This window comes from Tursiops truncatus, chromosome 1, assembly GCF_011762595.2.
Source record: "Tursiops truncatus isolate mTurTru1 chromosome 1, mTurTru1.mat.Y, whole genome shotgun sequence".
NCBI classification, from domain to species: Eukaryota; Metazoa; Chordata; class Mammalia; order Artiodactyla; family Delphinidae; genus Tursiops; species Tursiops truncatus.
Genome location: NC_047034.1, coordinates 151,042,597 through 151,057,212, shown reverse-complemented (window position 1 = coordinate 151,057,212; position 14,616 = coordinate 151,042,597). Strand labels below are relative to the sequence as shown.

At 38.5% G+C, this 14,616-nt stretch overlaps 1 protein-coding gene across 4 annotated transcripts in view; it reads left to right on the top strand.

The window, feature by feature from the left end:
• Nucleotides 1-14,616, top strand: part of NFYC (nuclear transcription factor Y subunit gamma) — a 63,107-nt gene that overhangs the window by 1,905 nt on the left and 46,586 nt on the right. Inside the window, exon 1 of one of the 4 annotated variants that reach the window (XM_004311073.4) lies at nt 10,687-10,873. The exons of the other annotated variants lie outside the window; for them this stretch is intronic. The gene's annotated coding sequence lies outside the window, so the exon portion shown is untranslated. Of the gene's footprint in view, nt 1-10,686; nt 10,874-14,616 lie in introns of those variants that run through there. 4 annotated transcript variants of the gene reach the window in all.

Below are 14,616 nucleotides of genomic sequence, written 5' to 3'. Positions count from 1 at the left end.
TGCAACTGAATTTTCAAGAGAAAAGGGGAAAGTGGTAGAGGAAGGGAATTGACATTTTGGAGCACATTTAACACATTTCCTGTTAGGTAGGCATTATCATCCCCATGTTGCAGATGAGAAAATTGAAGATCAGAGAGGTTAAGTAGCTTGTCCAGTGTCACTCAGTGGTTGAGCTGGGATTCAAATCCAAGTTGCCTGATGTCAAAGCTTGTAGTTTTATCTACTATGTCATACTATCAACATAAGCCTGACTTGTCAAACTCCCAGATAGTTTTATATTTCACAGTGGATCATCTTTCTTTGACTTCTGGGTGTTAGGAGTGTATTGAGTGGGGAATTTGAGTAAGAATTTGTATTTATTTGAATAATTACAAAAAGAATTTTTGTACTGTTCAAACCACAGAATGGTAACCATATAGATTATAATTTTTTCAACTAGGTATTTAAATTGTATCCCTTGGTTTCTATTGTGAAGGGAGGGATTTACAAAGTAAACTGCTGGAGTTTTTCTGAACCCAGGTAGATAATGGGGAAAATATGTACAGAAAGCTTAAGAATCTGCATCCTTTAAAACCAGGCTTCAGAATGTTGCTGACATAGTCTTTCTATATATGGAAATGATTAATGCCAAGCAGTGAGGAACTACCAAGTGCATAGTGTAAAGAGCTCACTGGGGAGCTTTTTCAAACATCACCAGTTCTTTAGGATGTTTGTCCCCAAATACTGGGACCTATCTAAAAACCTAGTACCTTCTTCAAACTGTGGGGTGATCCTAGGATATGCTTATCCTCAATGATGTGTAAAATTAAAACTGGTTACAACAAAATATTTGCAATTCCAGTTTTGCATGGAAACTTTTAAATAATTCAGGTTTCAAGGGGAGACCAGTGAATTGGAAGTCTTAACTCCTTTGTGTCTTGATATGATTAGGTGAGGGTCTCCTCCCTCATGTTTGCAATTACATTGCAGTGTGGAAGATAGAGTCAAAAGTATGAGGGAAAACAGGGCTTGCTGTACATTTTGTACATTGATCATCTCAGCTTCATTTGGCTTAGTCATTAAGTTAATCAAATATGAAGACCGTTACAGCATCTATAACTTAGTTTCTTTTTTAGCAAATCTGGTCGAGGTTGTAAAAACAAGTGTATACATATAAATATCTTTTTTATTCAGCAAGCATTTCTTGGCGGTTGTTCTTCAGCACCAGTGACACTTTCATTCTACATTAGCCCATGTACATTCTGCATTAACCCAGGGCCAACTGCTGGGCCTTGTTATTGATATAATTTGGAACTGACCACCCTAGAAATCTTGAACTCCCAGGAGGTCTGAGTAGATCTGAGTTTATACTAAAACCTTGTGAACATCAGCTTTGTCTTCTAAGCAGAAATCATACTAATGCTTTGTACTTTACAGACTGTGTCTGTCATCTTATTTAATCCTTATAACAAATAATTGTTACTTCATTTGCTTACACATTTTCCATTTGGGCAAAACTGATTCATGGCACTAGAAAAGATTCAAGGTTCCTTATCTCCACTTACAGAGAAAGCAGAGTGAAATGTGGGGCCATGGTAGGTGTCTTTTTGAGGCAGGTTTGAAATTCCCCTCTCTAACTTCTTAGTTCAGAGGTACTGAGCCACTAAAGATATATGAATAAAATTCAGGAATGTCATAGTTACTGCCTTTTATTGAGTGCTTACATTGAACCAGCAAGGGTATAAATATATATATTATCCTCACACAGTACGAGATAGGTACTATTACCACCCTCATTTTTACATATGAGGAAACTGAGGAGTTGAGTAATTTGCTCAAGGTCACATAGCCAGTCAGTGGCAGAGCCCAGATTCAAACATAAGTCTGTAACTCTTAATTCTTACACAATTTGTGAAGCCCTTACTATTTTTTTGAAGCCCTTACTCTTAAACAGTGTTTTCTCTTTTTTTAAAAAAAATTTTATTTATTTATTTGGCTGCATTGGGTCTTAGTTGCGGCACACAGGATATTCATTGGGGCATACAGGATCTTTCGTTGCGGTTGCGAGGGCTCTCTAGTTGTGGGCTCTAGAGCCTGTGGGCTTAGCTGCCCCGCAGCATGCGGGATCTTAGTTCCCTGACTAGGGATCGAACCTGCATCCCTAGAAGAAGAAGGTGGATTCTTAACCACTGGACCACAGGGAAGTCCCTTAAACAGTGTTCTCTTAACACCATAGAATATGATGAGAAAAAGAAAAACTCTTATATCTTAGCTCGGGAAGTGACCTTTGGTTCTTTCAGGCACACCCTTTGTACTGAGGCCCTGAAGAGTGTGATGACCTTGATAAGGTCATTTCTATGTAAGGGCACAGCCAAGTGTATGCCAGATTACTGGATTCCCAGGCTAGTGCTCATTCCACTGGACAGCATTTCCTCTCCTGTTGGAAGCGTTGACTTGACGCAGAGATGACTCTAAGGCACCTTTTGTATTTTGACAAGTTTGCCTCATTCACTGGAGGGAGAATAGCAGAGGACATTATTAAGGTCACAAATGACCTCCTTGAGGTTCATTCCAGCCTCAGGCATACAACCTAAGAAGAACATTCCTTAGCCAGCAAGTTGTTCTTTTCCATTCTATTCCTTGTGCTCACAGCAAACTGATTGTGAGTTATCTGATGTCTTACAGTCTCTCTTTTCATTTTGTTTATTCAGTTTTGCATGCATGCACTGTGACTAGTTAGGAGGGCTACAAGGTCATTTTAGTATTTTCCCACAGAGACTCAAAGCACCTAACATAATATTAGTAGATTAATTGTAGGAGGAAATGGATTTGAAATACTTTGGCCAAAAAGTGCCTTTGGGAGGGGCTAGTGTAGTTGCTGACCTTGGAGTCCGACCTGGGAAAGAATTCTGTCTCTGTAAGGTGTTTACCCTCCGTGGGGGGGCGGGGGGGGGGTCAGATTCTTAACCTGTCTGAGCCTTAGTTTCTTCCTTTGTAAAGTAATGGTTAATAATACCTAGCTTATAGAGTACTTACTGAAAAATGAATACAGTAGCATATGGTAGGTGCCTGTCACTGAATGGACCTTAATAAGTGAGAGAACACATCACTTTCTTTTGAGAATAGCATAAAATCTGCCTGACAGCCAAGTAGAGCTTCCTTGATGAGGAGGCTTTGTAATTATCTGCTCTGTTATGTACAGTAAGATTTCTACATGGCGGGGGTGGGTGGGGAGCCACTTGACATGAAAGAAATAGTCTAATTTAGTTGTACTGTTGTGGTTTAGGAGCTGATTTCTAGTGGACCGCTGTGAGGTCAGTATTACTTATGAATCCGCAAAGTCGTAGGATCATTTGTTTCAGGGTTAGGTTGTTTCCTGATCCCCTCTGTTAATCCCCAGGTGCTGAATGGTAGTGATTCTGATGAGAAGAAAAAGTCTTCATATTTGCAATGATTATTCATTGAGCAATGATAATTGAAATCAGAACAACCGGTTTTATCATTTTGTCCGGGAAGGGACTTACAGTATAGTCATTTGAAATTTTTTCTAGTTGTAGAAATAGTACGTTGAAGTAGGACTGTAAGTTTGATTTGTAGTCACCTGGATAACATTTTCTTTGAAGTAAGCAGAAAGACAACATTGTGGAATGGTTCAGGAAAAAAATCTCCCTGCCTGCAGAAATTTTTGCCAGGTTGCAAAATTTGCTGCATCCTTCCCACACCTCTCCATGTTTTAGCAGTGATGTACCTGATAGCAGTGAGGTAACCTCTTTACTCATTTTCAGCATGGGAGTTATATTTTCCATTTTGTTTTAAGTTCTTACTTGTCTGCAGGTAGCGTTTAAATCCGTTATACTTTCTTTTATACAGTGAGAGCTTTCTGATGGATAAACTTAAGGTGCAGTTTTTAGAGAGAGGGACTAGTCTAACCTTTGCATTTGAATGTTTCCAGTAGAATAGGTTTAAATTAAAGGTTCAAATCTTCATGTTCAAGGTATATAAGGTGTCCTATTTAAATGAACACCCTCATTTAAAATCAACAGTGTATTGTTATAAATCAGATTCAAGAATTATTCTTAAACGCATTCATGAATATGAGCTAAAATAGTGATCTTGAGCAGTGCTTCAGTAAATGCTTCAGTGACTCATAGGAAATGATATTGGAGCATAGAATATTTTATATCTTATCATTGGCTTAAATTTGTTAGAGTTACTGAAGGTTTTCAAAATCCCCTAATTACTGTTAACTCTGTCCTCAGGAGCTGCAAGTTTTCCATTATCTATATGAAGTGAGATTCTTTGCCCAGTGTTAAGAAAACATATCCCCTCACCAGTGGCATGACCTGTCCATTTAAAAGAGAAAAAAGAAAGTACATGCAATCTGTACAGTTGAACATTTTTGTCATTTTTAACTGTCAAAAACTATTATTGTACCCTGAAGGTAAGTAGCTTAGAATTTGCTTATTATCAAATGACAAAGTTGGGGCCTTTTTAAGAAGCAAAGCATACTCGGTTGGCAGTTACTTGAGAGGCAGAGGATTGCTATTTATGGTGATATTTAATGTCATTTTCATTAAAAAGGGAAATGCCATAATGTGTGTAAAACTCCAACCATTTTTGAAGAATAAACTGACCATTCTGACCAGAATAGACTTGCCTGTGGTCTTCCTTTCATTCCCCTAAAATTTGTAAGTGGCTTAGGGCAGCATTTCCCAAGCTGTTCCATTGAACATTAGTTCTTATACAATGCTAATAAGTGTCCTCTGGGGATGAAAAAAGGATCCTTGACAAAGTAATGGGCAATGTGAAATGCATTTCTTTTCTGCAGAGTTAGTATTGAGAACGTTTGTGCTCATATACCTTAACTCTTCAAGAGAAAGGATACATTATGCACTGTTTCTCGAACTTATTTGGCCATGGAACCCTGTTTGTGAGAACACCTAATAAGCATTTCATGTTATGACTGCTGTGGAGTGGAGCCCAGTTGAGTAATTCTGGTGTAGAGAGTTTATGAATAAAAAAATGAATCCTTTTGTATAGGATTCATAGTTTGGCCGTTAGTGGGAAGGGACTTTCCTGGGAACATATAAGATATGTTTCCAAACTAACATAGACTCTTAGGGATGAATGTGATTTCAAAGGCCATCTAGTCCCGTTGCCAATAACAGTAATAATAGTAGCAGCCTCCATATTTTGGAGCATTTGCTGTTCATCAACCACTGTGTTGTCCTTCTACATGCATTATTAACTACTGGTCTCTCTAGAGTAGTTTACCATCCATTGGTCTTCATTTATGCTTTGGAGAATATAATTTATTTTTAAAAAACAAATAATTCAGAATTTATAATCCACTTATGGTCTCATATATTAGTTTACTTTATTTGTTTATTTATTGAGCAGCCATTTACTGAGCACCAGCACCATGTTCCTTATTCTAACGATGTTATCATTGCTCAGAATGTTTCTGGGACTTCTTTGGGGATTATCTTCAGAACATCTGTCAGATACTTTAAGATATGTGTCGACATACCTTTTTTTAAACCTTGAAGGTGATTTTGATTTGCTAAATAGCTAATAGTTGTTCAGAACCAAGTCAGGTGAAGGATACGGGTCAGAAGTTACAATCCGGCAGCCCTCAGTTTTCTTTGATCTGCTTATACGTTTTTTAAAAAATTGAAACAAAATTGAAAATGGAAAGATTTAACATTAAACAATCTGGTTTCCTTTTTCTTTCTTTTTTTTTTTTTTTTAAACCAGACAAAACGATACTATTTATGAAGCCGTTGCAAGGGTTCTGGAAAACATAATAAGGGTAGTGGCACAAGGAATGGGCATAATGGATGTTCTCTGTGATGCTATTTACAGTATTTTAAAATTGAAGACATTGAAATTATTCAGTAATATGGAACTGATTAAAAAATTATATCCATTCAGTGGAATATCATTCAATTATTATAAATGATACAGGTCTGTATTTGATAGGGAAAATTATTCACATTATTTAAGTAAGACAAGATTACAAAACAGTTTGTATAGTATTTTTGTATGGTATTATCTAATATTGGGGGGACTAACTCAACCTCACATCTCATTTACATGAGAAAAACTTCTAAAAGTATAACCCAAAATACTAATGCTGCTTGGTTCTGGCCGCTTGGATTAAAGGTGTTCTTAAAAAAAATACCCCAATCCCACTAACTTATAACAACATAAGTGCAAACCAAACTGCTATATACATCCATCTCATCAGCTTAGTATATAATAAGGCACACAACAAATTTAGTAGTCAAATGAATATGGCTTCGTTTCCCCATCTCAACATATGAGAAGTTCATTTTTCTCTAGAGATTCTCTTCTATGATATTTCCTGGAACCCACAGGTTTGCTTACTAGTCCAAAAGGGTCAGTTAAGGACACCATCAATAAAATGTTCAGGCCGCTGAAGAGCCCAGTTTCTTTGCTGCTCTTTTTGCTTCTGCTGGAATACAGTGTAACCTTCAAGACCAGGTAATCTGGGGTACTGAGCAAGACCCTGTCCTTGGCAGGAATTGCCATGGTGGTTGAGGCCAACTTCTGCCATAACTCTGGTTCTTTAGTCATTCTTCAGGATGCTATATCAGGGGTTATGCTAGCATCAACTTTTTGTGTCCAGGATCTGGCTTTTGCTTCTTTTATTGAATCTGAAGCTCTTACCGCAGTGGACCAGCATTCTTCCATAGCCCTCATCAGTTGGAGCTCAGTACTAGCTGCCCCCTACCACCCCCACCATTGGCTGCGCCGCATGGCTTGTGGGATCCTTGACCAGGGATCGAACCCAGGGCCCTGGCAGTTAAAGTGCTGAGTCCTAACTACTGGACCGCCAGGGAATTCCCCAATAGCTGCCCCTTTAGATGAGACATGCACTCTCCAGTTTTCATCAGTCCCCACTACTCCCTATTATTTCATTGACACTATGGCTAAGGTCAGGTGTGATTTATATCTCTGTACTGAGCACTGAGGATATATGTAGATATAAATAAGACACAGTTGCTGCCTTCAAGAAGCCTTCCTCTGGTAATAGAGACATGGTAAAACGTAATTATATGATAGGTGCTATAGTCAAGTGTATATTTAAATATTAATTGAATACCTACCACATGCTAGGTATTAATGCTGAGTGCTTTAACCCACTAAAGCCTCAACACTTCTGTGAGTTGGTGTTATTTTTTCATTTTACATGAAGAAAATGAAATGTTACTTGTTTCATTTTACACATGAAGTGAGCTCAGAGACGGTTAAGTAACTTAGCCTAGGTCATACAGCTAGTAAGTAGGTAATTGTGATTCAAAATCAGTTTTCTGACTAAGCGCATCAATTCCCACCCTGCCTTCTTTGGGAGCATTAAAGCTTGACCCATGTAACCACATGCACTCGTTTTGTGTCAGGGTGTTTATGAGGGCAAGATGATGCAATTGTCTGGTGTAGGGCTGTTGAGATGCAGGACCGGGGAAGAATATGAGTTAGAACCGCAGAGATCCAATGAGGCTCTTAGTCCACCGTAATGACAAGCTAGAGAAAGCTATCCTAAGTGAGAGTGCCAGGTGGAAATTCTAGGATAATTTGAGTTATCTTCCCACTAGTGGCTTGAATTCTACTAAGGTGACTGTTGATGAGAAATAGGGGTTGAAGTGTTTTTCTTGCAAACTACCAAGAACTAATAAAAAGTATGCCAAAGACCTTCACAAAGTATCAAGAGACATGTTTGGTTTAATCTGGTACATCAAAAGCAGAGTCAAAGGGTAGGCTTTTGGAACAATAATCAGACTTCAGCCAGGATTGGTGGTGAAAGGCACGGATTTCTGGCATAAAAACTGGGGAAGAGTTTTAGTAGCAGCTGGGAAGTCCTCCTGTACTGCCCTTTATGGCTCAGGGGTTTCTTTCTGCAGGGTTGCAGGGTATGCTGGAGATAGAAGAGAGACATTGTGTTGTGGTAGCTTTGGGGCCCTAAGGAGCTAGGCCTTTCTGAATCTTAACCGCTGCGTAAAGCAAGGAATTTGGATTGGATGACCTTTAGTACTTTACTTTTCTTTTCAATGCTTATTCAGACACAGTACAGTATACTTTATATATGCTGGCTCATTTAATCCTTACAGTGGCTCTGTGATATAGATGGTGATATCCATATATGAAGATGAGGAAACTGAGGCTCAGGGTTAGCCCAGGGTCATAGAGTTAATAAGTAGAGGAATCAGAATTTGAAACTAGCTCTGCCTGATTTCCAAGTGTTTATTGTTTTGCCGTAGTGACACTAATTAATGATCAGTGATGTGAACATGTTTTCCATATTCCTGTGCCTCCCACCCTTCAAAGGAGCTTCTTTGCTTCCTTGCAGCTGATTTGACCCCCAGTGTTATGAGGTTAAGAGAGGCTCTAGTGTGAATAAGGCACACAACTGGCCTGTTGGCTTTCTGCCTTCTCTTTCGAGTCTGGTAGCTGTTCAGAAGCTGTGATCTAAACTTTTCAGAAAAGAGCTACAATACCTGTAGCTCTTTGTAGCTTCAGGAATCATCCAACAGTGCACCCTGTCAGCATAACTAAGCTCTTGTTTAGATGCCATAGTGAAATTGCCATGCAGTTCCTTAATATTTTAATGTATAGTGTTTTTAATAATTTAGTTGTTTCAAGTCCTTATAAATTATACAAGTGATTTGCTACTGGTTAAATGTTTCTAGTAGTTTAGTAATAAAATTTGTATCAACTTATAGAGTGCTGTTTGTCAGATACTTAGCTAGATCTCTAAACAACATATCAAATTAAACATTAGTCAAATTTGTAATTTTTAAATTAGTGAAGTTGGGTATAATGATTTATGCTACCTATACATACAGTCAGCTTCTATCTGTGAATGCTGAACTCAGATACAGAGGGCCAACAGTATTATTAATATAAGGGACTTGATCATCCTTAGATTTTGGTAAATGCAGGGGTCCTGGAACCAGTTCCCCATAGATACCAATGAAGGACTGTATGTGACACCTAAGAATTTCCTTGGATGTGCCCTGAGGTGCTCCATGTCTTGATAAGCAGTGTAGTGCCATGGGAAGAGTACCACCCTAAATGGGACCTGAGTTTGACTCCTAGATGAATGGCTAGGGGCCAGTTGCTTAACTTCTCTGCACCTCACTCTTTCTCGAAGAGAAGTTAATACGGCAAAGTGATTGGACAGTCTGCCTTGCCTCTATTTCAGTGACCTGCTGGATCTCTGCATATGCCTATAATGACCTCTCATGTAAGATCAACCAAAGTTTTTCTAGAAAAGATCTCATCTGCCTGGCAAAACAGTTGTGTTGTTTAGTCCTGGGATACTTTGCTTTGATGAGAGGAAGCAGATATATAAGGAGATTGTTAAAGGCCTCAGGTAATAGTGAGATGTTTCTATTTGAATATTAAAAGAATATATATTAACTGATTTTCACCATATTAGGAGGCTTCTCTTAAAACCTAAACAGTTGGGCCCACAATCCATAAACAAGTCTTTGACTGCCACTGGTTAAACTTCAGCACCCCAGAATGTCTTCAGTAACCACGATACTTATAATCTCTCTTGAGATCACCCCTGCTGCTTGTTCTTGAAAATGTGGTAGAAAAGTTTATCTTCTATGATATCAAAACTGTTATATTAAAAGCTAATCAGCAACATTTTATAACCACCCTAAATAAATTAATCTATCAAACTATATTGTTGTGTTTTAAACAATATATTCACTGATGTTCACTCATCTTTGCCAATTTTTCCCCCCTTTATCATTATATTTCCCTCTTGGGTTCTGGTAGACTTTTTGAAAATGCCACTGTCCCTGTCACTAACTTCATACATTATCCCAGAATTTTCCTATTTAGATTAGTTTGTATTTCAAAATAAAGTGATTTGTTGTGGTACTAATGTGTGCTTTTAAAATTACCATGGACATAATGATAGATGCCTTTTCAGAAATCTTGCAAACCATTGTATGACCATTGATATCACTCTTTGTTACTTTAAAGAATCTGTATTTTCTTTGGTGACATTGGATTTAGCCCACCCAGTTTTCTTTTTCTTCTTCTGTTAATGCTTAACAGAAAACTGAAGATAGTTAAGTCACAACTTTCCGACCTTGTGCACATTGCTTCTCTGGTTTACTGCCATAGGATACTGTAGCAGTATCTTACAGACATCTTTGATGGCCAATCAGCAGCAGTTAAATTACCTTAAATTTTTTAAATGGAACTCTGACAGCCAATAAGAAATCCTTTGGGTGGGAACTGTAACAACCCTTTCGCATGATTTTAAGAACAATTCTAAATTTTCAGTATCTTCTGTTTTGGAAGCACATGTGGCCCTAGTGCATCTGCTGTGTGCATTTGCCAGGCATTTTGAAGCCTTAAGTTCCTCGTAGTTTGAAGTCTGGATCTGACCCCTGTTCTGCTTCTCAAGGTAACTTTAAAACAGGAAGTGTACAAAGGAGGTAACTGATGACGTGAGCAGCCAATCATGGTTTTGTGTTCTTAGCTGATAAAGCAGCTCAGCCAATGGGACCACTCTGGAGGCAAGGTTTGGTGTCAAATAGCATGCTAGATTGAATGCCTTTGACTGTTAAAGTGGAAGGAGGCTGCAGGGCTTCATTGGAGCCTCGGAGTTTTTCACTGAGGCAGGGGTCAGCTGAAAGACAAAGAAAAATGGCGAATAGTTTGCTGGGGGGTGGGGGGACAGCTGTTCGGGTTTTCACTGGACTGGACATTCCAGACTCAGGTTTCTGCATCTCCTGCTGCCTTTTGTTTCCTCCGTCCTTTTTTGGGGGGGAGGGATAGGAGTGACTTAAATTCTCCCTGTCCGAGGAGATATAAATAACTACATGTAAAATTAATGCAGTTCCCGGTAAGTTTAATTCTTTGTTTTGTGTTAAAATGGTAGAAACTGTTTAGCTTCAGAGAGTGTAGACAAGTTGCACTGTTTCAGAAAATGGCCACTTTACATTCCATGCATACCTTTTGGTGCACCTAGAATACCTTGCTCTGTTTAGATTTTGCATGCCCTTCAACTAGGATTTCTTTTCCTAGTTGAGTATTGAGTAGAGCAGGTACATGAAGAAAGGCTAATCATTTTTCAGGGGCACACAGAAGCAAAGCACTTTCTCTTTGCATTCGGTAAACTTATCTGTTTTCCAAATAATTTTCCTTTGTTCAAGTGCACTGAAGCTATCCTACAGAATAAGCTGAGCTGTTGTAAGACTTTTTCTGTTTCCATGCACTTTGTTGACATTTGTGTTTTCAGAGGTGGAAGCAACACCATTGCTGCTCTAAATTCGTGTGAAAATATGATTTGCACTGATGCAGGTTCTAATGGTAAAGGCCCACATGCCAGTATGAAATTCTCCCATAACTTTTTTGATTTACCTGTCTGCTTCTAGATTCTAATAAGTACCGATTAATTAAAAATCTTTGTTTTAAAATGCTCATTTTAGCTTATAATGCTGGTTAGAAACATCTCCACTATATTGGCAGTGACAAGAGCAGATCTTTTTCTGCCAGTTTCACACATTTTGTCAGGTGTTGATTTGGTTCCTTTAAATGATGTGAGCAAAACGCTTTTCATTTTCTGTATGAAATCTTTAAAATCCTAATTTACCTGCAGTTTGTGAATAGGAAAGTTAAGAGTACAGGCACCCTGTCTTTTGCCCTTGGTATTTTTTTTTCCCTCTCTAGGGATATGAAACTAATGTAGGTTGCTGGCTAATTGGTAACCAGCCTATTCTTGTGAATAGTGAAATCTTCCATGCCGTGTACTAAGATCTATAATACACTTGATTTGAAAAAGCAGTTCTTTGTTTTCTTTTTATTTGCAAATATGGAATGAAGGTCATTGGAACATTTCTGCAGCAGACTCAGTATGGAGCAGTGAACTGGCAGCACTCAGCCTTTGGGTGGGGAAGAGGAGCAGGCCCTATTAGAGGAGAAGTTTGGAGGGTGTTGGTTTGCCTTCCCCTTGAGTAAAGGATTTACCTGAGAGGATCGATAGGGGTTTAGATTTTGGGCTCTTGGAATTGGAGTGGTGTAGCAGTCAAAGTTGCTAGATGCAGGCCTCTGTCGTTGTTCGCAAAAGTGACCTTGAAAAACTGCCGAGGAGTTGAAAGATTGAAGGACAAAGTTTGTTTATGCAGATTTGGACTGAAAAGCTCTATTTAAGATGAAAAGAAGCTGTACTTCTGATGTTCAAGTCCAGTGGTTAGTAGGAATATGTTATAGATTCAAATTAGGAGTTTTCAAGCAATAAGACAATGGGGCTGTATTCATTCTCTCCCACTCTTCTTCATTCCCTCCCCCCAGCAAAAAAAATTTAAATCCTTTTTGGTATGATAGTTGAGTGAACTGCCTAACAGATTCAGAATTCCTTGCATGCTACCTTGTCTTCTATGTAATTTAGAGGGTTCTTAGTGAAGAATGGTATTTCAGGAGTTCAAGGTAGTTATGTTTGTGAAACTTCTTTTGGGAAATTGGAATGCTTATGGTAAGAAAACAGTCATTCTGGGAAAAAAAAAAAAGGCAACGGTCATTCTGGGAAGTTAAGTCCTAAGAGAAAGGCATGTGTGTTAAAGATTACGTTTTAACAGTTAATTATTTTAAATTTATTGTTTACAAGTCATTGATCTATATGTTACCAGTTACTCCAGTTTTTAATAATGGGATTTAAAAAACAGTTGTAGATACTGAATGAGCCTGTTGGCCCTGGGAGAAGGCCTGGAGCGGGGGAGGCAGAAGGTAAATGGCTCACAGAATGAGGCCTAGATAGAACTCTTTAAATTAAGAACTTGGTGGATTTAGCTTCTTGGAAAGATATGTAGCTACTGCCTCTAGCCCGGGTTCTTAACCTTCTTAGGGTCATGGACTCTGAGAATCTGCCCTACTGCCTGGGGAAGTGCACCTAGGCATGCCTATGCAGAGCCCTTGGTGACTAAGATATTTTCCAGTATATGTTGAATGGTGTTAATATGATCTCCTCATTTAACACTTTAGCCAAATAAATGTTTCCCAGAGAAATGAAGAAAACTCTACTTCCATAAGGAGCAAAGACCTACAGCTAACTATAACTTAGGCTGGAGGGTGGGTGCGTGTGTTGGTGGGGGAGACTTAGATGGGGTCTGAGATTTGGGCATTTGTTTACTCTGATTACATTATTTGAGGCAGCATTGTGCAGTAGCAAAAGCAGACCTGTGTTCAGCTATCACCAGCTTTGTGAGCTTGGGCAAGTCAGCCATTTAGTGTCAGCTTCCTCACATGTAAAAATGGAACCTAAAAATAGCACCTTTCTATTTAGTGGTGAGTCTCAAATGAGATCATGTATGTCAAAGTGCTTTGCAAGTTGTGAAGTGCTGCATTAACGTTAGCTGTTACTAGTCTAAACTAGGGGTTAAATGCTTATGGAGTTAGCTGTGACATCAAAAAGAAAATGCCATTCTTTTAATATGTTTACGAAATAGTTTGTTTAAACCTGGTACATCTCTTTTTAATCTGGTTTCACATACTTTCACCTGCATATACCTGTTTATGCTGACAGGACCCTGTGTAATGCAGACATTGAGACCATCAAACATTCCTTTACCAAGATTCCTATGGAAGAATTTTAACCCTTCTGTCAAAAATTAAGGGCCTCTTAGAACAAGATGAAATGAGAACACTGATATTTTTAAAACCCTTGTTAGATTTAGGAACCTCCCAGAATAAAAACTAGGAACCTGTTCTGATTGGATACTAAGATTTGCAATATAAGGCAGGTAGGTTGTGATATTTTCAGATGTTTACCAAGCAGGGGTTAACATTTTTAGTTTGTGTACCAAATATTTATAAAGTAAATGGGAGCCACTTTTTGTTTGCTTTGTGGTCATATGATCTCTTTTCTGTCAGTTTTCAAACTTGGGAGGTAGTTTTAGCTTGCAAAGTAGTAGTAAGCTAATAAATGTTGGGATGAAGACTTAAAAAAAAATACTTGGTCTCATCAAAATATAAATGCGGGAATGCATTTCTCACAGTTGATACCTATTGTGAGATACATTTCCAGGGTAAATGGCGGGAACCCATGGAGGTTTCTTTCTCACCCATTTTACATGCCTGGTGTCATCTATTTTTAGGGTTCCCCCACCCCCACTGGGGGTGGTGGTAGTGGATATTTTGTGATCTATTAGATTTCCTGTCCTATTAAGTAATTTCCTCTCAGGCATGGTCAGTCAGCATTGATGTCTGCCTCCTTTCTGTGCATTGAAAGAATCATAAGATGGAATAAGGTTTGGCAAAATTGGCATTGACCTCTGCAGATAAAATTCTAGTTCAGGGATGTGTATGTTTGAAAACAGCAATCATGGTCACTGGGAACTTTTTGTTCCTAAAACAAGATGGGGGTCTCCTTTTAAAGAAGCTATATACTTTTGTGGAGGTTCCAGTAACCCAAAAAGCATTTTTAAAGCTAGTCATTTATACACGGTCATCTTAGTGAAAGAAGTTATTTTTGCCTATCCCTATTCCCAATAAAATATGCATACAGAGTTTATATAGTCTTAAGTTAGCCTAATGGAAATTATTTAGGGATCTAGCCTAGTTCCCTTGTTGTAAAGTGGGGAAGTTGAGACC